Source organism: Delphinapterus leucas, chromosome 4 (genome assembly GCF_059928025.1).
Source record: "Delphinapterus leucas isolate spDelLeu-1000000601 "Yukka" chromosome 4, BTC_Dleu_Yukka2, whole genome shotgun sequence".
NCBI lineage: Eukaryota > Metazoa > Chordata > Mammalia > Artiodactyla > Monodontidae > Delphinapterus > Delphinapterus leucas.
Genome location: NC_143132.1, coordinates 61,468,976 through 61,495,173, shown reverse-complemented (window position 1 = coordinate 61,495,173; position 26,198 = coordinate 61,468,976). Strand labels below are relative to the sequence as shown.

Below are 26,198 nucleotides of genomic sequence, written 5' to 3'. Positions count from 1 at the left end.
AATTTGTTGTGGGGCGGGCTGGAGGGAGGGGTGTGTGCGTGCTGTGGGGGACGGGGCGTCTGCGAGGCGCTTGGAGTGGGGGGCGGTGGGACAGGAAAGGAGGGGCGCGGGGTGGGGTTGGGGGAGCGAATTAGAGTGGCGAGCCCGCGGGCTGTTGGCCGGCCGAGCGCGCGCCCCCTCCCCCGGGTGCCCTCCCCCCGGCGGCCCCTTCCCCCGAGCGCCCCTCCTCGCGCCGGGCGGCGGCGGTGGCCTCGCCTGACCCGGCGCGGAGGGAGGGAACGCGGGAGGGTCCTGGGTTCCAGGATCGGGCGGGGCGTCCCGCAGCTGGAAACGTGTCTTCTGCCTTCTTTCTACTCCCCGCGCCTGGAGCTGCCGCTACCAAGAAGAGGAGCTGAGGGGGACTAGCCGGGGCTCAGGAGCTACTAGAGGCGCCCGCTTGTCTTCCGCCCCCTCCCTCCTCGCCCTTCCCCGCTTGCCGTGGCTCTAGCAGTATCTGGAGCGTCTTCAGAGAACTGGGGGGCGGGAGGGGTCCTGGCCCAGAGCCGCTGGACGCCCCTCCAGACGCCGGAGCTACCGGCCGCCGCCTGCTTCGCTGCTACGACTGTAGAGAAGGGGGCATGGGAAGGGAAGACAGCTTTCCTTCTTTCTCTCCTCCTTTGGGCCCCTTTGGAAACATTAAAAAATGTTTACGCTTTTTCCATAGCTAAGAGAAAACGATTGGAAGCTTTTTGAAAGTTTAAAAGAAATGCACTCTCTTTTACATTGTTTAATGCATTACTGTCCGTGTGGCTTTCTGGTCTTCTCCCACCATACGCCCCACGCCCTGCCCTCCTAAAGCTGTTAGCCTTTTTAAGGATGCTGAAGAGGCAGGAGGCAGGGATTTTCTAAAAGTTGTATTGATAAACACTTGTACAAACATATGCTAGGCACACACATAAACGATAAACATTCGCGAAAAACACAATATGGCGTACAGCTACCCTAACTAGCGCGGTAATCCGCTGATCTCTTAACCCAACCCAGTTGAATGGGGTCAGTAGCAGGATGACAATTCTCCAGTAAAAATCTGAATGAAGCAGGAAGTAATTTGGAAGCAGCCCGTGGGTAAAGTACTGTCCTCACATCAGCATTGGCCCAAGCTAAGTTGAATTTGTGAATCTTCGAGTCATGTGAAAATTGTCTTAACTGCTTCTTGCCATTAAAAATACCAAAATGTTGCTCAAGTGGAATTTTCTCACTGCGTGGTCATGTGTGAATTTCAGCTAAGAAAATTAAGAGACCACTCATTCCCCCAGTGTTTTCAAGCAAGCTCTGTTCTAAAGTTAGTATTTTTGTTGCTATTGAAAGTTTTAAAACATGAATTATAAGGACCGTTTTGTAAATACATTCTCTAGCTTTACACATTGAATAATCCGTTACCATCGACAAATTCATAAATGGTTTACTTTCTTACCTGTTGCTCCTAATCCCATGCACCCTTTGCTATTGCTTGGGAATCGTTAAAATACACCTTTCTACCCCATCACATCCCCACGTATAAATTTGACCAGTCCAATTTTGGCTACGATTTGCATTTCTGTATTTCTTGGAAAAGAACAACAGCAAGAACAATTTACATTTTTTTTTTTAATGCCCATGTTTGCTCTTTGTCATTCTTAATCAGAATGTATCAAAGTTGATGCACATATAGTGCATGGTAATACCATTCACTGTGCCCTCTTGGAAGTAGTCTTCTCTCAAGGAAGTTTTTGGTATTGTCCTTGAAGAATTGCTGATATTACTCATTGCTTAGCGCTCAAGGTTTAATTCTTAAGGTTGGGGATGTGATTTCCATTGAGCTCAGTTTTGGAGGGCTTTAGCCTTGAGCATACATCATGCTCAAACAGTGAGAAGAAGAAAAAAAGTGAGTTTTCTAGAAATATAATTATCTGCTCAGTGAGTCCAGCAGTTGGGTATTTTTGGTTTTGTGATTTCAGATCTCACAGACCAGTGGAATAAAGACCTTTTGCATATGAAGATCAGGTGACAAGTTAACTGGCTACCAGCCTCCAAAGCAATACGCCCTTTCATGGTGAGGTCCCAATTTTAACAGACTAAAGAAAGAAGTTTAAGACTAAAAATTGTCAAATTTTATCCATTTTTAGGAAGAACTCTTTATGCTTACTTGTTTAGTTCATTTAAGATGCCAGTATTTTGAAATAACTACTATACCAAGAAAATACAGGTATAGTTAATGTGTACATTCGCTACTAGCAACTAGCTACTGAAAGACAATATGAGTTTAAGCGGAGTACTAGAGGAAAGAACAACTTACATGTGAGGGTTGTAATTTTGGTGTGTGTGTGCGTGGAAGGGGAGGAGGGGTATTGTTCAGAACGACTAGTTGATGTGATGCCAGTGTCCTAAGTAAAGTTAGGAAGTTTTTGAGACCCATACATATACAATTGCTCTTGCTGTCAAATTAACACGACTTTGACTACTTGGTATAGGAATAAAATCCAAGGAAAAAGCCATTTTAAATGAATTACTTTTATCTCAGTAGTCAGTCTTCAGAAGACCTTCCAACCAAATTGAAATTCCTAGAAAAAATTAGGTCATTTTAGAAGAACAATAAAACATACAACTAAGTTCCTATAAAGGATCTAAAATTTATAAACTAATTACAAAGTATTTGAAATATCTTAGAATAAGTGGTAAGAAGAGATTCTTTAAAACATTTGGAATACAGAAGGGGAGCTTGATGGGCTCTGATTTATTCTCTGAAGTGATTTTTTTGTCTGAAATGGATTTTTAAATTCATCAAACTGTTCTAGACACTGTTCTAGATACTTGGGATGTTAAAGTGAACAAGAGATAAAATTACCTACCCATGTGGAGTTTACATTCTAATGTCGCATACACTTTGGGTACTTCAGATTGCTAGAAGAAGGTAGTTTTGGATGAAACTTTAAAACCTAGCTGTTTTCTCATTTGGGGGAATATGATTTAAAAAAGCTTAGAGAAGTTCCAGGGGCAGGGAGATTTTACCAATTGCCAATGATAAGAAAGGAAGAGCTTACTGTATTATTTGTACCCTTTGTTATTGTCATGAAATATTCTCCATATGTTTCAGTAGGTCTTTTTAACAGATAGGGGTTTTATTTTTTCGTAATTTTAAGCTTGCCTTTGAAATAAATAAAATGTTATTTTATATTAAAAAAAATTCTGTGTCTTGGAATTTACTGTAAAATTCCTGTGGAGCTTTTGTCTTGTTAGCAAATTGTAGTAAACATAAACTAGAATATCTTAATTTGTTTAGTTAGAATTTGTATTAAGAATATGTCTGAAAAATCAAGTGCCTAAATCTTTTACAGTTGTGGTTTTACCAAGAGAAGGTGGAAATTTGTAATTAATTTATAGGTGACTTTAAAAAGAGAAAGAGAGGCCTGCAAAAAATGCTTTGTTATTTAAACCTTTCAAACTACAAAAGCATTTGATTGGCACTTCTCTGATTTAATAGACCATTTGTAATGCAAGAGGAACATTACAGAGTATTTTAGTATTACTTTAATCATTTAGTCTGTAGGTGTAAAAATCCTAGGTTTCTAACTGAAGGATACTTGGTGCCTGGTTAAGGGAGTATATGATTTTGAAGCTAAGTTTGTTGCTTCAAGTAGTGGGTGTCTCACCTTTCCAAAACCTAGCTCATAGTTCTCAAATAACAAGTTCTTTTTTTCGTTATTTTTCTCTATCACAGTGAGTTTTATTTTGTTAGTCAAGTATGAGTTCAGTTCTTAAGTAGCATGTTTTTTTTTTTTTTTTTACACACAATCCTCCTACCTACAGTCCTCCCATCCCCTGCTGTAAAGGGCTTGAATCTATATCTACACTAGATCTCTATGCTAATTTGTAGCATAATCAATTCTTCTAGAAAGGGTACATATTAATGCACTTTAGAGAACTTTGAGATTGCCTGTGGCTATTAAGTATAGACCAGGCAGCGTCTGAAAGCTACAAATAGGAAGATTTAGGACAAAAAGCAGAGACTGTAACTAATAGAATATATTGTTTTAGCTGAAATCTTTTTTAAAAAGCAAAGTGGAAGAATGGTTAATAGTATGTTAAAAATTAAGAACTTTTCCTAATTCTAGTAAGGATGGTTGATCAATGTGTCCTTATGTGCATGTAAGTATGTATTTATATATGATCAGTTTTTGAATAAAGACATATTTCATTACTGGATAAATGATTCCAGTCCTGCCTTGTGTTCGTTGACATGGAAGGCATTCAAAGTTCCCAGGTGATTTTGTTTAACATACTCTGTTACTAACCAAACCTTTGCTCCGAGCAACATAGAAATACAAGCTAATTAAATCTTTGTAAATTTTGTAATAATTTGGATTAAAATTTATTTTGGGAAGTTTTTTTAAAGCATGATTACTAAGCAGCACATAAAATGAATGAAATCTAAAGTGAAGAGCTGTTAGAACCCTGGATCCACATAATAAGATAGTTGAGAGTTTCAAAAGGGGTATTCATAGAGTAAAAGATAAAATCTTGACATGTCAAATTTCTATAGTAATAAAATAAAGACTAATTAATATTCATATTTTTAAGGTAAGTGTAAGTATGTGTACAGTGCATTTTAAGTCAAAATTTGGGGTGTTATTGGCTAGACACAGTCATTTCTTTGCCAGAGATACTAGACTGTATGAAGGCTAACCATCTGTCAAGTGATGGAGACAAAGAAAGGTTTAATATACTAGCCCAAAATTTCCACAAACTTGTTTTGAATTGTATTGTCATTTTGTTTTGGCCTTCATATTCTGTGTTGAATATGCACTGGGTCAGTCACCCCACTTAGTTTTTCATCCCACTTAGTTTTATGAACAGACTATTCAAGGTTTAGATAAGGTTACTGTCGCAGCTGATGTGATCTAGAGGCAAGATAAAATGTTTTGATTTTGCTTTCATGTAATGATTAAAAACTCACAAGTGGACCACCCATTAGCAGTTATACAAGTGACTTCAAGCACACTTATTTTCACCTACCCATTCTGAATTTTGGGTGTCTTAATTCTTTTGCTTTATATATTCAAGCCTCATAATTCAAACCCATTCCTGAGCTATTTGGGGGGGTGGGGATGGAGGGAAGTAGCAACGGGAATCCAGATTGCCTGTTTTAGGTACAATATGGTGTGATGTGAAACTGAAACAGCAGATTGGTAAGAAACTTTAGTTTCAAACAAATATAAACTAGTTTATTTAGTGAAGTCATACACAAAACAGGAGTCTCTATTGACAAGACAACTTTTTTTTTCCAGTAACTTCCACATCAGGAAGTCACCATGGTTCTTTGGGCCAGCAGACTGTTTCTAAGGCATCATATAAGAAAAAGAAGCCCTAATACTGCTGATTTTAATGATATTCTTAGATGTGGCAGGCCAAGGAATTATTTATAGCAGTGCTAATTATATCAATAAAAATAGCAATATTAATACTGTGAGTGTCAAAATCCATTCTTGACAGTATGAGGTAAACAGAACTATAGTCAAACAAAGCAGCCAGCCTGTCTCTACTGTCAGCTCATGAATATGCACTTCAGGAAAAATATACACACAGTTTAGAGAATTAAGTGTATGGATTTAATCTCTTTTTCAATTACTTTTGACCTTTTCTTAAAAAAGATGTTCTTTATTTTAAATTCAAACAATATTAAAAAGACTTGGATTTTTAGTTTTGAAATTATTGGCAACCATTTTCTTACTGACTGTCATTAGTAAGTTTCTAGAGACTTATTTATTTATATATGGTTAAGTACTTTATAAATTATCAGAAATTCATTTTCTTTGTACCCCCATTTTTGGGACACAAATTACCATCACAAAAGGAACCTCTAACAGTTTACAAAATGAAACAATACAAAACAAAACAAACCCTACCACTACCATACATGTACACACAACCATAAATCTCTGGCTTCCTTTAGGCATTAAAAGAATATCCTTTTCCATGGTTTTGATTTAAGAAAGAGCATAAATTTTCTTTGCGGCTGTTTTTACTTCTAGTCAGTTTTTACAATTTTATGTTATTTTAAACTTATTTTCCTAGGAATATAAAATCCAGTAAGTAGAAGTCATTAAATCCAATGGTTTTTAGCTTGAGGGGACATCTAACTTATCAGCCAATCCCTCATATATTTGATTTAATTCTTTCATTTTATTGCACATTGTAAAAATTTTCAGATGTAGAGATTGGAAATATTGTTTTTGGTATAATGTTGCAAGCAACTAGTTGTATGATCTTAAGCATTTCATGTAATTTGTTTGGATCTCTGCCTTAGCTTCCTTCATCTTCAGGGTCCCTTTCAGCTCTAATAATATGAGTATATTTCTTTTGATACTTGAGTCTTTATTTTAGCTTCAGATAACGTGACTGGATGTGATGTGCAGGGGGCACCAGGAAAGAGTATATGTAAAATATTTGACTTTGCTTTTTACTTTCAGTCCTGGATAAAAGTTTCATTTTAATGATACTTGCTTTAAACATAGCATAGTAGTACAAGAGCCACAATATTAAGTACTGATAATCTTTTATAGTTGGTAACTATAATGTCTATTAGTTTACATAAATTTTTACCAGCTCACCTTCACTCATGTAGATATATTGGTAATAGAATTTATAAACATGATTCTTTGCATTTTACTCTGCATAAAGTTGCTTAACTGGAGAAAGCAGGTAGTAATAGAATGAATTAACTCAGAGTTATTTTCTAATTGTATAAAATATATGGATAGATAGATATATTCGAAGAAAAAGGTAAACTTGGTTTATGTGCCTAATTTTTAAAGCAAAAAATAAATATACTTCGAGTAATCAGGAGCCATCTCCATATAGATCTTATAAAACTGGTAATTTTTAACTGCTGCATTTGAGTTTTGATCCTACATTATATCCATCCAGGGATAGATTTACATAGGAGGACTGATAAGATAGACAAAGAAAGTTGACTCTGTTTTGATGAAGAATAGTGGGAAGAATCTGAAACAAACTGCATGCAATTTGTGTGTACCTACCTGTAGGTATTTATTTAATGATGACCTCAAAGTTTTCATTTAGAATTTCACTCTCAGTTTCTTTTTAATTGACTCACATTCCTTTTGCTAGTATGAATGGTAGTGAGAGGCTCAAAACCGTCAAATCCTTTACCTATTCACAAATGGAAACAGCTATCTGGAGAAAGCTATATAATCCTTGGTTCCTTCCCCTTCCATACACATATGCATCGTTCTTGATACTGCTCATAACATTTTATAAATTACCTCATAGACGGAATATACAACAAACACAACAATATATTAGATAATGCTAAGCTTTTGGGAGAAATGGCAAGAAAAATTTTAGATCAACCATAGGGCAAAAAAGGTGGTATGAGTGCTTCAATGCATGCAAATAAGGGGAAAAAAGCATTCTAAGAGATATTTAGAAGGGAAGCTGATTTTAGACTATAAGTTAACTGAAACCCAGCACATGTACTGAGGAATTAATGTAGACCCTTTTCTAAAGGCATGGTACCAAAAAGACTGGCAAAATTATTGGTTGTGAGCATAGTGAAAGAAAATAAAATACATTCTGTTCTTGTACTAAACAAGAGTAGCCAACATCTATGAGCACTTAACTCTGTACCAGACATTGGTTATATCTGAATTTTTTTCAGTTAATTTCATAATCCTATGAGATAGGCACTTTAATTATGTCATTTTTAAAGATAAGCTAAGGCTCAGAAAGGTTAAGTAACTTATTCAAAGTCACACAGCTAGTGTATAACAGTTGGGAATTCAAACTCAAGTCCAATTCTAGAAAACTTAAACTCTTAATCACCACCTCATCATGCCTCTCTTCTGGGACCATTTTTACTTAGTACTCGCCCTGATTAGTACTGGTAATTTTATTTCAAGAAAGGCATAGTGGATTTGGAGAAGGTTCCAGAGAAAGGCACAAAGTGAAAGAGCTTAAGTGGGAGGAATGGTTGCTATGGTAAAGTTTGTTTTTAAAATTTAACTCTTCAGTCTAGAAGTACAACTTCTGTGAGGGAATTTATCTGAAGGTTTTAACAGAGGATGGACTGGGTAGCCACTGCCTGATTTGGTTGGATGGACAACAGTGGAGCTGGGTAACAGATGTCAAAGCAGATGGAGGAAATCATGAGTAGGAGCAGGTCAAAGGGAGCTTTAGATACTGGCAGTACTGGGAAGGCAGCGGTCAAAAAGACCTAAATCTAACAGGTTGAGTAACCAAGAATCGGGATCATGCAGAAAAAAAGGGTGAGGCAGGACAGAAACACAATATACTCAAAACTTTGGTAAATCCTACTGACTTTGGAAGGCCCTAACATGTATTGTTTGTTTTTTGCACCCTTAGATTTGTTTCAGAACCAACAGCTGGCTTAAATAGGGGCCACCTAGAGTCTGGGATACAAAGACTGCTATGGTTTTGGCACAAAAAACATGATTATCAATACTAACTTAGAATTAGGCAGTAAGTTTAGATGCATTAAAAAGAAATGCAATTTAGCACAGAAACCTATGTGATAAACCTGAGAATAGCTGTCATTTATTGAGTACTTGCTGTGTACCATTCAATTCTGAAATCACTGTTTCTGGGGGGCATTTATAGTACAAGTTACCGTCTGCTGTCCAGTTTTCAAATATAAGAAAACATCTGCTAGCTTTTCTGAGGATTTGATGGGTAAAACAAATTATACCTTAATTTTATTTCATTTCATGTTGTAATTTAGCTTTTGATATCTCCTCTTCCCACATTCATGGAGCCAGGCTCTACCAGGCTTAAGGTGGAATAGAGTGTAGACTTCTCTTATGTAAACTTTTCCTTCAATTGTTGCTATACTGAAAGAAAGGTTCAATTTTATTTGATAGGAAAAATGCATTTCTATCAGAGTAATCGGTTCAAATGATCAGCCCAGGTGAAGTCAGTGTACATGAATTTGGATTATATTTATGATTGCCAGCATGAGTTAATGAAAAGGGAATTGTATAAGCTTTTAAAGTGATTTTTTGTTATTTCAAATAATTTTAATGACATCAAACCAAATACAAACAGATGTGTATGCCATGTATACATACTCATACCCTTTTTCTACAAGGTATGGAGACTTCAAAAGTTTTTAAGAGATAATATTCATTGTTGAGCTATATTATGTATATATAGAGAGGTGGGGAAGAGTTGGATTGTCTGAATGGAGTCAAAGAATAATGGAAGAACTATACTATCACTTATGTGTCTTCAGTTTTCCTTATTACAATATCTCTGTTATTTCCTTCAGACTCATTTCTAGTGCATTAAGAAATATATTACAATAATCATTTTGTATGTTTCAAATTGATACATCACTAATACAATATACTGTGAAGTTAGAAAGATAACCAACATTCAGTTTACTCATGACACCTTTCCCCTTTAGGTTTATTGTCACTGGTACTCTTTTGTTCTCGTTCTTTTGACATCTGGTGGTATCTAGTCTTTTTAACAACTATGTTGTTTGCATCCTCCCTTCCCTTCATATATCTGACCCTTAGAGAAATACCTTTGAAAACTCACCCTCTCAATAATCTTTCTTGTTCTAGCAAAGGGTTGAGAACAAGGCAATATTATGTTGAAGGGGTGATTTGAGCTGAAAAGTGAACAGGATTCCAGACCTTTCTGGTTCAGGTATTTCACATAACAGTCTCAACAGTTGTTATAAAGTGAATTGCTAGAGTGTATAAAAGCCAAAAATAAATGGTTGCTGTTTTTCTGTAATTTTGTATTATGCATACCTCTGTTTCTATCTATTATTTGTGTAATGATGAATTTTATTATGCAGAAAGGGGTGCATTCATTCTTTGACATTCATCACCCAGGAAAGATAGCATTCAGAATTATACTACACTGAACTGCAGATCCTTAAGGGCAGTACCATATTTTATTGATCTTTGAAGCCTTAGTGCTTAGCACAGTACCTGGCACACTGGAGGATTCAATGTTCATTAGACTCTTTTGTAGCTGTCCTAGAAAGATTACTTTGATTCTTGCTTACCAGGCTGTTCATTCCTTATTTTCTTTTGACTGTTCAAATTTAGCATTGTTACAATCATTAATACCTATTACAGGGTTTCTCTGTACTTTTCTAAGACCCAGACATTTTTACACATGCTCATGATCTTTTATCCTTTTAGATACTTAATGAAATTCTGTCATGGCAGAAGTCCCAATAAAAAATTATATTTACCGTGATTCAGAAAAGAAATATATCAGTTATCGCCCATCAGTGGTAAAGCAAATCTACTGCAATCAATTCAGGATATTGTATTGAATAGAGTACACAGAATTACATTACCTAGTGATTCAAGGGTGAAATCCAAATTTCATATCCTATATGATTCCTATCTGGATAGTAGGACAAACAGTCCAGAGTATTTTTTTTTTTGCACTTAATAGATTGTAATGAGATTTTGAGCATTTTATATGAGCTTCCTAATTCTTAAAAAGATAAGTTCATAAAGTCTCACACAATTAAAAAACAGAGCTTTAGAGTATTTTACCTTATTATCTAAGTTGTTTAGAAGTCAGTCCAATGAAACACTTTAATGTTATTGACATTATATCCTTAGCTCTTATAGAAAGCAAACACGGTAATTGGGCTATGAACAATATGAAGGGTAATGTTATGTAAACCACTGTGTAGGGTGCATGTTTCTTTCCTATATAACAGCTGACGTGCTTTTTCATATTTATAAGACCTGCTAGTTAGACAGTGGGAGACTTACATGATCTGCCAAAGTCATAGTTTGTCTCTCTACTAACTGAAGCTATAGCAAATTGATTTGAAGTTGTTTCCAAAACAAAAGATAATTATGTCCTGGGATAATTAAAACTGGGGTCTCATTAAAGCATACTTCAAGTGATTAGTAGCTATGGTATATTTTGGAATTTGTATCTAAGAACATAAAGAGAGCATATTGTTGTTTTTGTATATTCAAGAATATGCTTTCTGAGGAAAGTATTGATTCTTGGAAATAATGATAATGAACTCCCAGACAACCCCAGACCCACATACCTCTCCCATTTCACAATATTTTTAAAATTAAGGATTCTGAAAACAAGGTGACCTATGTATGGCCATCTTCCCCTTCACTTCCAATTCTTGAGTGTCTTTCTGAATCAAATTGCTACTGAGATCTGTAAACAATTGCTGTGACACCTTGGGCAGAGAAACACTGGTTTGAAAACTTCTACCATCAGTTGGGCAAGCAACTAGAGAATAGTACTGAAGTTCAGGGATAAAGATCAGAAAACAGTAGACATTGTAAAGAAGAGCTTGGGCTTCAGAGGTCTGTGAACCAGTATGGGAGAAAGTTAATATCTGCCTATTTTATGTATCCAAGTCTCCCCAGTAGGCTAAAAAGTCAGAGTAGCTGAATGTGCTGGCTGAGTTTTCTCTGTCCCTGAGGCTGAAAAGAAATTCAGAGATAGGGCAACAGTGATCTACCTCCTCATGCCTTGGCAGGGAACTGGTAGACGGTCTACATTTCTTTTCTCCAAGTGTTATGCTTCTGCCATTTAGGATGCTCTAACAAGCAGACCAGAGTTCCAGTGAGTTATCAATGAAAAATAACAATCCATCAAAGGGGAGCCAGTAGTGAGGGAGAGAGGAAGATCAGGCAGGAAAATTAGAGTACATACTCCAAGCAACTAGTACTATTGGCAAAAATAAATGAAACCTGAATTTTGAAATATATTAAGAGCACTTAAGGACATTCAAACAAAGAACAAAAAATAATTTCAGATATTAAGAAAAACATATCTCAGTTGAGCGACTCAGTGGAAAAATCAGAGAACATGGTCACTGTTGAAACATGAGTCAGTGAACTGAAAGACCAAGTGCAAGAAATATATCAAAGTACTTAGCACAAATAAAACACGGTGAAAATATTGAATAAAAAGAATGAGTCTTGGAGGATAGTTTAGAAATCAAAATGTGAATAATGGGAATTATAGAGGGAGAAATAAGAACAGAAGGAGGAGAGGTATAATTAAATAATAGAAGAAAATTCCTTGAGTGTAAGAAAAATCAGAGTCTGTGGATTAAAAGGGTTTATTGATTTATGGTCTTGATTGAAAGAAAAGATACAGTTCTGAACTCTAAAAATAAATTGAAACATAAACTCCCAAGTAGAAAGAACAAGTTTCTCCTATAAAGAGGAGAAATATCGAAGTATCATAGAACTTCCTATTTGTAACACAGGAAGCAAGAAGATAGTGGAATGACATCTACAAACTGCAAAAGGAAAATTACTACAGTCCAAGAATCTCAATGCCCAGAAAGTTGTCATTTGCCAGCCAAGGTGAAAGAAATACATTTAGGGAAAACCAAGAACTCAGAACATATAATTATTATTCCCCATCCAAGAAAATGCCTGAGGATAGATTATAAGCAAACAACAAATGAACCAGGACAAAGATTTCAAGATGAAAAGGAAAGGAAATAGTGGTAAATAATGAGCATTTGTATATAATTGTGTGTGTGTGTGTGTTGTGTGTATAATTTCCTTTAAGAGATAAAGATAGATGGCTAGTAAATGTGTAATAAAATAGACAATTTCAGACTTTTGAAATAAAAGGATCATACTTATGTAAAGAAAATTTTTAATGTACTAAAACTGTCTTATCAACACTTAGTTGATGGAGGGAGTAGACAGGAGGAATGTAAAAAAGGAGGAAAATAAGTGGTGGGAGATGAGAGGAGGAAGAAAAGAGGAGAAAAGTGAATGTATCCTAAAGATCTCATTTATTTAGGAGAAAGGGGTGGGGGATAGAACCTCTTGGTGGGGGAAAAATTTGTCTTAGAAAGATAGATATATGAAAAAAAAATATATATATACATCTGTTAATTAGAGTAGAGAAAGGGAAGGTTAGCATGATAAAACATCATGTAGAACTTTCATAGCAGCAAGGAGAAAATAGAATGCAGAGCCACTTGATCAAACAAAAAAATACGGAAAAGGGAAATAAGGAAACAATAATGTAAGATTAAAAATAAATATAAGTACTTGGAAGATATACAATTAGGCACATTATTCCATTTAATGTAATGGACTAAATTCTCCCATTAAGAAAACAGATGTCACATTGAATTTAGAAACATAAGCCACTCAAATTATATTACAAGAAAAATACCTGTGTCAAAATTATAAAGAAATGTTGTTTGTAAAATGGTGGACATAAAAGACATCAGGCAAAGGCAAACAAGGAAAACAGAAACATGAGTGACAGCATTGATATCAAAAAGGGACACTGTAATGATGAAAGGCATAGTTTATGAAGAGAATAACCACATAACTCTGTATACAGCAGGCTTATTTATAGTAGATAAGTATGTTAAGTAAAAACTATTGGAAAAGTCTAGACAGCTCTGTTAAACACATGCAAACAATGACTAAGAGAAATGGAATACTATAACTCAGAAGCAATATATTTGTAGAATCTGATATTCTTGAAATATTTTTAAACATCTCTATGCTTGGCCGCAAAGAAAACTTTATAAATTTTAGAAAGCAGAGATTTTGCAGGCACATCTTCTGATTATAATCTAGTATAATTAGAATTTAAGAAGTTTTTCTAAAAGGTGACAAAAATTATTAATTATTTAGAAATTAAAGAGAACACTCCTAGATAACTCTTGGATAACGAGGAAGTCATTTGGAAAACAATGAAAAGGAGAATATTTTATGTAAAAACCTATTGAAAACAGGTAAAGAGATTGTCGGAGTAGAGTTGATAGCCTTAAAGGCCTTCATTATTAAGATGGAAAATAAAGGATTATCCAGTAACTTTAAGAAATTAGAATAAACACTAATATAAGAGAGAATAAAAGGAAATTTTTTAAAATATGAAATTAATGAAGGAAAACAAAATGTAATAAAAAATCAGTCTAAAAGCTGGCTCTTTCAAAAGACTTAATATAATACATAAACTCCTTGGGAAGGTGAAAAAGCAAAAAAGAAAATGAGGCCAGTAATTCCACTCTGAAGTGGAAGAGAGTTGAAAGCATATGTTCACTTAAAACTTGTACACAAATGTTCATAGCAGCAGTATTCATTATAGCCAAAAAGTGGAAGAAACTCAAATCAAAGAAGCTCTCCATCAACTAATAAATGGATAAATAAAACTGTGGTGTATGCATACAATAGAGTATTATTCAGCCATGAAAAGAAATGACGTACTGATACATGCTACAACATGGATGAAACATGAAAACACTATGCTAAGTGAAAGATGTCAGACACAAAAGGCCACATATTATAAGATTCCATTTATGTGAGATGTCCAAAATAGGCAAATCCATAGAGACAGAAAGTAGATTAGTGGCTGTCAGTGCTGGAGGAAGGGAAGATGGGGAGTGACTGTTTAATGGGTATAGGATTTCCTTGTTCTGGAACTAGATAGTTGGTGATGTTTATACAACTTTTTGAATGTACTAAAAGCAACCACAGCGTATACTCTAAAATGGTTAAAATGGTGAAGTTTATGTTATATGAATTTTATGCTAATAATAATAAAGTTTACAAACAAGAAATTGAGCAAAAATAGATACTAGTTAGGGATGAAAAAGTTGTCAAAACTGAAAGGTAAAAAAAGAAATCTAATGCAACTCTCTGGAAATAAATTTGAAACCCCTGAGAAACAGAACATCATATGGTCAAATGCAAATTATAAATATCGGCCTAAGAAGAAGTAGAAAACGGTTACCTATTAGTACTGAAGAAATTAGAAAGCTAACCACATGTGATCGCTTAAACTTAAAGAAATAACTAATTTTGATATAATTTAAATTATGCTAGGCCATTGAAAAATAATGAAATATTTTCTAATTTCATTTAATATCTAACTCTGATAAAAATTGTACAGAAATAAATTATAGTTCAATCTCACTTATGAAAGAAATGCAAAATTTCTGTATAAAATGCAGATTAGCAAATAGTATCAGCATGAATTAAAAGAGTAATATACTAGGACCTAGAATTTTCCTTTTTTCTTTTTAAGTAGGAATTCAAGCATGATTCAACAACAGGAAATATATCAATATTGTTCATTACATCACCAAATTAAAGGGAAAAATTATACGTTCATCTTCAGTAAGATTGCTTAAATATAATATTTGCATTCACAGCCAACAGAAAATATAACCTGAAATAGTTAAATCTTAAAAATTCAATTAATATCAGATACTAGACAAGTAATTGTTTATCATAATTATTTAACATTGAGTAGGGAGCTTCAGCAAATATAATAGTCAAAGATATAAATAACACTAACATTTGTAGAAACTAACTTAACATGTCTTTTGGCTGATATCAGACCTAAAAATTTTAGAACTCTAATTTTAAAATCTAGAAAAATTAGTAAGATAAATTAAAAAGGTAGTTGGATAGAAAATAATTAGATGAAAATTGATAACTTTTCTCTGGAAGTAATAGGCATCTAGGAACCATTTTTCCCAACAGGAAAAAATTATTTAATTTTCCATAGAAACACAAATTATAAAATGCTTATTAATAAAATTACCAAGAATAATATAGGACCTGTATGTAAAAAACAGGTACTATTTAAAGACATAAAACAAGATATGATTAAAGGATGCACAAACTATGTTTTTGTATGGGAAAACAATAGCAAAATGTTAATTTTCCCAAAGTTAATACATTTATTTAATACAATTCCAATTAAATTTTTAGCAGGGATTTTTTTTTCTTTTTTGAGCTAGACAATGTTATTTTTAAATTACATAGAAGATTAAGTGCTAAAAAAAGGCAAGAAAATATGAAAAAGAACAGTGAAGAGGGATTTGCATTATACTTAGTAGAACATATTACAAAGCCAGATAATCAAAACAATATGGTAATAGCATAGGAATAGACAAATAGATCCATTAAGTAGATTAGAGAATCCTGAAACAGGTGAAAATTTAGTTTGAAAATCATGAATCATTTAATTAATAGAATTGGCATAAAAGATTATTTTGTGGAAAAAAATGGAAGTATATTGTCATTTCGCACATTATACAAAAATCATGTAAGATGAAATGCTTAAATGAAAACAAAACAAAAAACTTGCCAAAAAAATCTAGGAGACTATAAAATTTTTTAACAGTAGTGAAAATGCAAAAAATTTAAAATGACTTAACATTGTTGATTGCATAAAAATAAAAAAATCTTTTATATAAAAATAAAAGTTATTAGAAAAATGTAGATTTGGAAAAGGATTTATAATTTTACTTTTATTAACATGAAAGGTTAATATCCAAGAGCTCTTAGACAATGCTAAGAAAAAAGTTATGAAACAACCCAATGTAAATGGAAAAGATAATTCACAGTAAAGCAAATTCTATTGGTTAACACAAGAGAAGATGCTCAAATTCACTAGGGAAATTCAAGTATAAGTAACAGTGATGTAATGTGTCTTAGCATTTAAAATTTCTCTTAGTCTGATGGGTTTAATATTTATTGCCAGTGGTGATGTGGCAAAAAGGGACTCTTACTTGTTACTGGTGCAAATGTGCTATGCTTTAACTTTTTTGAAATGCAGTCTGGTAACACCTATTATATCCTTCGATTGAACAATTTTATTTTTGGGAATATATCCCATAGAAATACAAGTATTGATATTTAAGGGCATATGTATTTTTTGGTTTCAAAGTTGTTACAGCTTTTTTGTAGTAGTAAAACTGGGGGGGAAAGTAATAACATTAATAAGATAATGCTAATAAATAATGGAAATTCATACCATGGATTGTAATGCAGTCATTAAAAGATGTGAATTAAAGATATCTCAGGTGATCTGGAGGAATTTCTGGAGTTATTGATAGTGAGAAGAGCAAGTTATAGAAAAGTGTGTGTTGATGTTACATTCTTATAAAATAATGACCAAAATCCCTGAATATGTATTTTATATGTAAATATCTATATGTGTATATCTGCTTTATAGTAGAGTTATTTATTTGCAAAGGGAGAATATAGAAGGGTGCATACTATGTTGTGAAAATGGATTGCTTTGAATGGGAGGAAATATAGAGGGAGAGAAGCAGAGAGCCAAGCAATAAAAGGAAAAGAATAATTGCACTAAAAACATGTTCAAAATCCCACTTATGCTTTTTAATAAAATTAAGTACATTTGGCTGTATATGTATTAAGAAGTCAAATTAAAGTGTTTAAAAATATTATGGCTACTTTTGATGGTAATGATTTCATATTTTTCAATATTGGTACCAAGGGATTTTTTATTCCTTTACATTTGCTGTTTATTTAATTTTGTATCACATGCTACTAGGATTTTCTACATGTTCTAAAAAGTCCTTAGATAATTGTCTAGCATTTCAGGCCAAATAAACTTAATGATTTATAGTTTGAGATCAAATCAAATTACGTGGATCATTCCCATGTCAGGGCTGACATGCAGCTGATATCCCTTAGTAAAAGTTAGGTGGTATGTTTCACTTTGTTCAGTGTTCATTTTCTTTGATTGGTACCTTCTGTGTCAGTTATAAAATATTTCTAATATTACCCCTGTCACTTCACAAATTAATTATAACAACAATAATGAATGAATGGAAGAATTGCACATAGAAATTGCTTAATAAATAAATACTTGCTGATTGATGTAATAGATTTTAAGTACAGTAATGATTTTACCAAGGTAATAAAGTGTAGAAATGAAAGCATTCAAGGGTGTTTAAAAATAAGACTAGAAGTCATGATTTCAGGCAAATCATTTGACTCCTGTGTCTCAGAGTCTTAATCTTTAAAATAGTGTATTTTCATCACTTATTTCACACAGTCTTTGAGGATCAAGTGAAGTAATAAATGTTTAAGTGCTTTGAAAAACATAATTCATTGTGCAAAGAATGATGATGATAATAAAAATCTGAAGGCAGCCATTTTTTACACTTAATGGACATATATTTTGTATATATATACATATATGTATTTCAAGTTGCATGTTTGTTATTAAGCCTCTTGACATATCAGTAATAGAATGTATTACTGATGAAGCTATCAAAGCCTCAAATGGACAAAACTGGGATTTATGGAAGGTGTGAATACATTTAATTGCTTAAAGTTTAAAATGAGTCTCCAGAATTTCTTTGTTTTGCTGGTCATTGAGGAAAATTCTTTATTTAGGTATATCTCCTGATGTCCTCTGTTCTAGTATAGAGATATTAATGTTTTGTGGGAAGTCTGGGCCTTCATCTCATCTGGACATGATAATAATGTTGTGTTGTGTTTTGACTTAATAAATGGCCTTGGACAGCTAAACACAGTGGTGTAATCTGTTGTTATATTTCATTAGAAATCCTCTACTTGTAATTTATAGCTGCAGTTAATAGTGACTATAGCATGAATACTTTAAATAGTAAAATCTTTATCATCTTTTAGTAACCAGACACCAGATGTGCCATTGGCAGATTTTGGGTGTGTGTGCGACTATCAAGAAATACCTACATTATGATTTGTTGGTTGAAACTAAGACTACAAAAGAGTAAAAACATTTACATTATTTTATTAAAGAAACAGTTATAATCTTAATACTATAGAGACTATACTATACTATTAAAGATACCTAGATTCTGTTTTGAAAAAATGGAATGGATGGACTTGTTTCTCTAAGTCTCAATAAATTATACCTGACTCATTCCAAGAATACATTCTCATTTTAAAATTTTCTTGCCCCAATAATTTGGCTTTGACTTTTGCATAAATATTCTCGCTATTTCACTAGTCTAATTTCCTTCAGTTAGTTTCTCTGCTATTCTTCCAGTAGTGGAGACAATGTTATAAGAAAGTTGAAAAGATAGATCTTAAAAGACATCAATCTTTCTCTGCATTTCTTTAAATAGACCTTATTCAAGGCTATTAGTAAAAACTACCTGAATTAGTTCTTTTTGATATTTTATATTTCACTTAATGAAGTCATTCTAATCAATATATTTGCATTTTCTATTTGCATTTTGATTATCTTATCAAATATGAAATTAGCAGCAATTGTGACATATATTTTTTAAAATATCTCTTCACTGTTGTCTAGCAATACTAGTGTTACTAGAGCAGAAAGAGTTTTTAGAATACTCTTTATGCATACTTAGATGTATATGTCATTGCCAGTCATCTTTTAATTCTGTTCTTCTCTGTCTCCATTCAAGAAAATTTCTAACCACCAAAGATTACTCGCCCAAATGCAAGTTGCAGTTTGATAGGAAGTTGCAAGGAAATCTTCAAGTAATCTGTTAATCTCAGTCTTAAGAAACCAAAGTGATCATCTCTTAATTCTTTATTCTAAATTAAATTTTTTTATTGGAGTATAGTTGATTTACACTGTTGTGTTTCTGCTGTACAGCAAAGTGAGTCAGTTATACATATACATATATCCACCCTTTTTTAGATTCTGTTCCCATATAGGTCATTACAGAGTATTGAATATCATACCTTAATTCTTAATTCTTAATATTCTTTCAGTTTCTTCTTTCTCAGGAAAGAAGTTTCTTTCACTTCTAAGTAAATCCTGAATCCCAGTATCTTTTATCAGTATCTTCCTCTTCATTTTGGAATGGACTGAAACAAAATCATCATTTCTTTTTTTTAAAAAATTGAAGTATAGTTGATTTACAGTGTTCTGTTAGTTTCAGGTGTACAGCAAAGTGATTCAGTTATACATACACACACATATATTCAATATATAAATGTATAATTTTTTTTCATATTCTTTTCCATTATGGGTTATTAATACTTCCCTGTGCTATACAGTAGGTCCTTGTTGTTTATCTGTTTTACATATAGAAGTGTGTAGCTGTTAATCCCAAACTCCTAATTTGTCCCTCCTTCCTTTCCCCTTTGCTAACCATAAATTAGTTTTCTATGCCTGTGAGTATGTTTTGTAAATAAGTTATTTTGTATCATTTTTTTAGATCCCACATATAAGTGATACCAAATCATTATTTCTTAACACTGTAATCAGCTTTCCAAAATACGGCACCTATTATCCCATTCAGTGGTCAGGTTAGTTTACTTAGTTTATCTTTCCAAGTGTCTGAATTTCTTGAGTCACTGATGTTCAGTCTTAAAACCATGGTTGTTTTTATTTTTTCTATTTTTTTTTAAATTAAGTTTTAACTTGACCAAATAAAAATGCTTATTTGTTTAAACTCTTACATTTAAGGCTTTATATTTATTATTGCCTTAAAGAGTATAAATCTTTTTAGCGTCCCTTGGACCTCTTGTTTGGAAATCAGTGGATGGTATAGATTACGGTCTGTGAAATCAGCAACATCCACATCACCTGGGAGCTTAGAAAGCAGAATCTCAAACCCCATCCCAGACCTAATGAATCATCATCTTTATTTTAATAAGATCGCAAGTCATTCATACATACATTAAAATTTGAGAAACACTGCTAAAGAATTTGCCATTTAAAAAAAATTGACTTCAGGTGCACAGAATTGGTTAATTATGATATGGTTCATAATCATTGTACAATTTATTATCCTCTTTTGTTTTTGTTTCATTCTTTCATTCATTTGTTCTTTTTAATTAAAATAAATACCTGTAAACCCAAGACCCAACCAAAGAATTAGAACATTAACAATAATTTACATCTATCTATATGTTCTTCTCCTACTCTTATCAACACTCCCCTAACCAGAGGTAGCCAGCATTCTGAATTTTGTGTTTATTATTCCATTATTTTTTCAAAAAATAATATAGCTATACCACTTATAAATGTGTGACTAAATAATATATTAATATAATACTGTGTCTCCTAGAATATGCTTTTTTTTGCTCTCAACATTGTTATTAAGATTCATTCATGTTTTTGTAAGTAACTGTAATTCACACCATTTATTTTTAATTTTGTATTATATTCATAACATCATCACAGTATATTATTTCTCCTGTTAACGGACTTTTGGGTTATTTCCTACTTTTTGCTAATACAAATAGTGCTGGTATAAACATTCTTGTATATGTCTCTTGGTGACGTTTCCAATATACTCTTTTCAGAATATACTGAGTGTGGAATTGCTGAATCATAGGGTATGTAAATGCTCAGTTTTGCAAGAGATTGTCAAATTATTTTTCCAAAATGGCATTACCCATTTACACCCTCACCAACAATGTGTGAAATATATCTGTAGATCCTTATTCTCTTTAAAATGTGGTATTGTCAGATTTATTAATTTTTGCTACCTGAATGGATAAGAAAATATCTCATTGTGGCCTTGATTTGCATTTTCTTGTTTACCAAAACTGTGAACATGTATGTATGTGTGTTTTCTCTTCTGTAAAATAGTGTTCCTGTCCTTTGCCCATTTTCTTCTTTTAAGTTTTTATGGATCTTTTCTATTGATTTGCATGAGTTCTTTATATATTCTAGATACTAATTTTATTTCTTCTTCTGCTTTGTAGCTTATCATTTCATTTCCTGTAGGGTATTCTAATGAAAAGAAAATTCTTAATTTTTATATGGTCATACTTATCATTATTTTCTTTTACAGTTAGTGCTTTTTCTATCTTCTTTTACTAAGTCCTACTCTGGAATTGATTTTTGTATGTTATGTAGAGATTAAAGTTTAAGTTGCTTTCTAAAGGGATACACAATTTTCCAGCTCTGTTTAATTTATATTCTTGTCTTTCCTCAGTAATTTGCCTTGCCACCTCTCATATAGCAAGAGTCCATATAAATGAGGGTCTGTTTATAGACTCTCTTTTCTGTGATCTTGGTTTATTTGACTATAATAAACCATAATAAACTATAATAAATCTTGGTGGGGAGAGTCTCCCAGAATTCATCTTTTTAGTTCTACCTTTTCCTTAAGTGTCAACCTCCCCCACACAGCTAAATTTTAATTTAGAACCTATATGCTTCATTCTTTATGTATAAAACCTAGTTATCAATACATTTTTTTTAATATCTTCAAGTTTATCCAAAGCATTTCTTACAGTAACTGCTTATTTTGGCTTACAGTTTGTTAATGATGCCAGCCTATGAAACTTAAAAGCAAAAAACCAACAAAATGTAATGCTAGTCTTATAATATTCAAACTAATTCAATTTGAATACCACTCCAGATTCAATTATTTATTTTAGGATTCCAAGTTGATATCATAGTTTCTTAATTTAACAAAATATAAAAAGTGTATACTATTCACTTAACATTACTTTTAGCAGTTTTTTATGGATCTAAATATAAATTACCCCATGGAATCGCATCCATTCAGGGATTATTATTATCAATTTTAGCTGTCTTTAATATCACTAAATGCTAGACAGTGTTCAAGTACTTAACATTTTTTGACTCATTGGTTCCTTACAACTCCATGAGGTAGTTATCCCCATTTTACAAATGAGGAAACAAAGGCTGAAAGAGGTTAAATAGCTTGGTAGCTCACTTATTAGGGATTCAGATGGTAAATTCCCATAGTACTAAGAAATGTTTCCTTGTGAAAACTTCACTGAGCTGCCCCTTCCACAGAACTAATTCTGTGATGATTAAATACCTCAGTCTTCCTTCAGTTCTGCCTTAGCACCAAATATTTTTATTCAGGAGGATCAAACATTAACATCAAAGCCATCTTGAGAGAGAGCAAAAGATGTAAGTATATAACGAAGAAGTATGTAAAATTGTCTTGGAAATGGAAGATTGGATGTATAGTTACTGGTCTTGAGTAATAGGTTGATTGTATATGTGACGTGGCATCAGATCTCAGGTCATATTTAGCTTTGGCTGGTGGAACCTCCCTCACTCATTTGCCTTTTTCCCTTCTCAGATGTCCAGAGCTTGTATAGTGGTATATTTGTCAGAGGATTGACAAATATTCTGCTTACTGTTTCTGGTAAAGACACACTTTTGACAGTTTAATGTCTCCATTCTTAACCCTTTGTGTTCTTGAATGCTTCTGTTTTCTATTCTGTGTCTATTTTGATTTTTAAAATAAAAATATGCAATCAGATAGGTAAATAATTATATGTTTTATTAATGTCACGTATTAAAATATATTCAACTATTAATATGCTATTCTTGGTATTAGTATTTGTTGAATTATGGGGAAGGCAGATGTTAAGGCGAAAGAGGTTTCTGTGGGATGGAATGAAAACAGGTGCCCACAAAAATATTAAGAGATGGTGACAAAGAGCTGATATATGAGACTCCTAATTTTTCTACTGTGTGCTGACCAGATATCTTAAGGGGATATAGATTTGAGAAAGTAGAGGGAAGAACCTTCACTTACCTGGAGTGGCTGCAATAGGGAGAGGTGTATGATGGCACAGCACACAGAACTAGCCTGTGATCACTTGGAAAAGAGTAAGGGTTAGAACTTAACAGATAGTCATGCATGTTTTTCACGATTGGAATTTTGAGATAAATTGCTCGGCCCTGACCTTTTAACTGATATAGTTTTGCCTCAAGAATGGGTGTTTAATATTGAAAATCAGTGTGTAGAGAAGGCAGAATTTAGAGGGGTAAGTTATAGTTGGAAAGTGATCTAGCTGTGTGAATGTAGGCTAGTGAAAAGCTGATTGCCAGTAGAGGATGGACACTGAGGGACTTATAAGGTATAGAAATATATTACTCAGACTATATAGCAATTGTAGGAATGTGCGGTCAGAAAGAGGAAGAATAGGATCAATGTGTGAATGGTCTTTATAGACAAATGTTTATTGAAAAAGCAGGCACTTAGACTATATGGAAAAGTAGGGCACATAAAATAAAGGCATTATGGGATTGTGATACCTTTTGAATGACTCAAAATCTGTGGAGAACCAAGGACATCCTCAGAGAAATAGGACTGTACAGAGATATAATTTAACTTAATTTACATAGGAAGGAATATTTTTGACTGAGGAAATTTTTTTTTAATTTACTTTTAAATTTATTTTTGGCTGCGCTGGGTCTTTGTTGCTGCTCGTGGGCTTTCTTTTTTTTTTTTTTTTTTAGTTTCGGTGAGCGGGGGCTACTCTTCATTGCCGTGCACAGGCCTCTCATTGCAGTGGCCTCTCTGGTCGCAGAGTACCGGCTCTAGGCGCGCGGGCTCTAGAGCACAGGCTCAGTAGTTGTGGCGCAGGGGCCTAGCTGCTCTGCAGCATGTGGGATCTTTCTGAACCAGGGCTCGAACCCATGTCCCCTGCATTGGCAGGCGGATTCCTAACCACTGCGCCACCAGGGAAGCCTAGGAAATATTTTTACGTTTAAGGGAGAATAGAGAGCAAGAGATAGCTATATGCTAACATTTTGCTAATGAAGATAGAGGAAAGAATGAGTCTCTGTTCATTGGATTTGCAACCTAAAGTCAATCGGAGGGGCCCAAATTTGAGAGAAAGAATGTGTATTTGATATTTAGATTCATGCTTTAAGACTTTAGCTGGGCCTTGCTAGTTATTTCATTTTAACTCCTCTTTCCCCATCATCTACCTGCAAATTTTTGCCTTTTGTTTCATGATGAAAATTGAGACAGTTCAGCATGACATTTTTCACATGTTCTTTTCAATGAAGATGTTTTAGATATGCTTATATTTGCTGCATAGCCAGCTTCTAATGGTCTCTACCTTCAACAGTTAGGAAACTTCGGTGAGATTTTAAATGTGCAGAATTCTCCAAGGTCTAGAAACCTTTACTAAGATTACGAAAAAGACCACTGAACTTGACAAAGTCACTTTATATTCTAATTTAAAATTTCAAAATCTAAAAGTCAGAAAGCTTTCTCAAGCACACAAAGAGACTTAACGGGAAATAAAATGTTTTACTATAAAAATAAACGAGCTTTCACAATAAACTGAGACTTGGTAATACTGAAATTTTGCAAATAGTACAAACTATTCTTTCTATAGGTGCTTATTGGATATGTGAATTTAAATATGATGAAATTAATCTTTATGTTCCTCAAAGGTAAGCCCATCTTTAGAAAGTATAATCTCAATGAAGCTTTACAATCTTTCTGGCCCTACTTCTTTGTGTCAAACTAAAAATAGTTGGAAAATAATTCTTTAAAATACCCTCCTTCCCCATAGGCAATAGGTCCACTAATTGTCAAATAGCATAGCTAGGCTATCCTACTAAGAGATTTTCACTGTTATCATCCTTGACTCTTGTATTTCTTTGCCTTACAGTCTGGAATCTTTTTGGTTCAAGTCTCAATGAATAACAGACTGAAAATATTGCTTCCATCCTTTCTTTTTCCTTTTCCCAAAGATGGTTCTGTTCTTCATCTTAAAATAATTCAGTCACTACAGGAAAAAAAAAAAAAGATGAAAGAAATAGGTAAAATATGAAAGGTAAAATGTGAATTATTAAAATTATATAATGGATACAAGAGAATTCATTCATTTTACACTATTTTTGTATGCTTGAAATTTTTTATAATAAAAAAAAATTTAATGCAGTCAGAAAAATAAAATTAAATAAATTACCTTAACCAACAGATGGGTTTGTTGCCCAGTTATAACTATATATGAATTCAGGAATTTCAGGGCACAAACCATAAAATTAACCTTATCTCAGCAGGTTATAATTTTATGTTATTTAGTGTGGTCAGTCCAGGCTTTAAAGTATTTTGAATTATTATGTTAAAGGCAAAAACTCAGGTCTGAAACTAAAAAACAGTGAAGCCTGTCATCACTCCCCATTAATTCTGAAGATTCATCTATTTTCAAATCTATAGTCTACTTCTTTCTCTTCTGGTTAATGCTGTTTTTGAATTGTGGCTGTTCCTTGCCAGACTAGGTAGAATACTTGAGTCTGACTCAAAGATTTTCCATTTTGTTGCTTTTTTCTTTCTTTTTCTTTTCTTTTTCTTCAGTGTACTACATTATTGCCTTAAGGCAAACATGTTCTACTGTGCCTATGTGTCATAGTAGAAAGAGCACAGGATTAGGAGTCATGGGTTTTTTAGTCCCAGCTTTCTCATAAACTAGCTTTATGACTCTGGGCAATTACTTTACTCCTTAAAAGCTTCTAATCTTAATTCTCTTCAATTTCTCATTTGGGGATTTTTAACCATTCAAAGCTGTATATTAAAAAAATGCCTTTCCTGTGTTAAGGTACTATTAACACTCTGTATTTTGCCCCTGTCTGACTTAAATTCAGCCTGATAGTATCATCCCCCTCAAGTCTTC

At 33.4% G+C, this 26,198-nt stretch overlaps 1 protein-coding gene across 8 annotated transcripts in view; it reads left to right on the top strand.

The window, feature by feature from the left end:
* Nucleotides 1-26,198, top strand: part of ZBTB20 (zinc finger and BTB domain containing 20) — an 820,737-nt gene that overhangs the window by 1,832 nt on the left and 792,707 nt on the right. For 6 of the 8 annotated variants that reach the window (XM_022556467.2, XM_022556072.2, XM_022556534.2 and 3 more), the window contains exon 2: nt 1,977-2,071. The gene's annotated coding sequence lies outside the window, so the exon portion shown is untranslated. Of the gene's footprint in view, nt 1-3 lie in introns of those variants that run through there. The other 2 variants (XM_089909947.1, XM_089909946.1) reach the window with 2 other exon arrangements.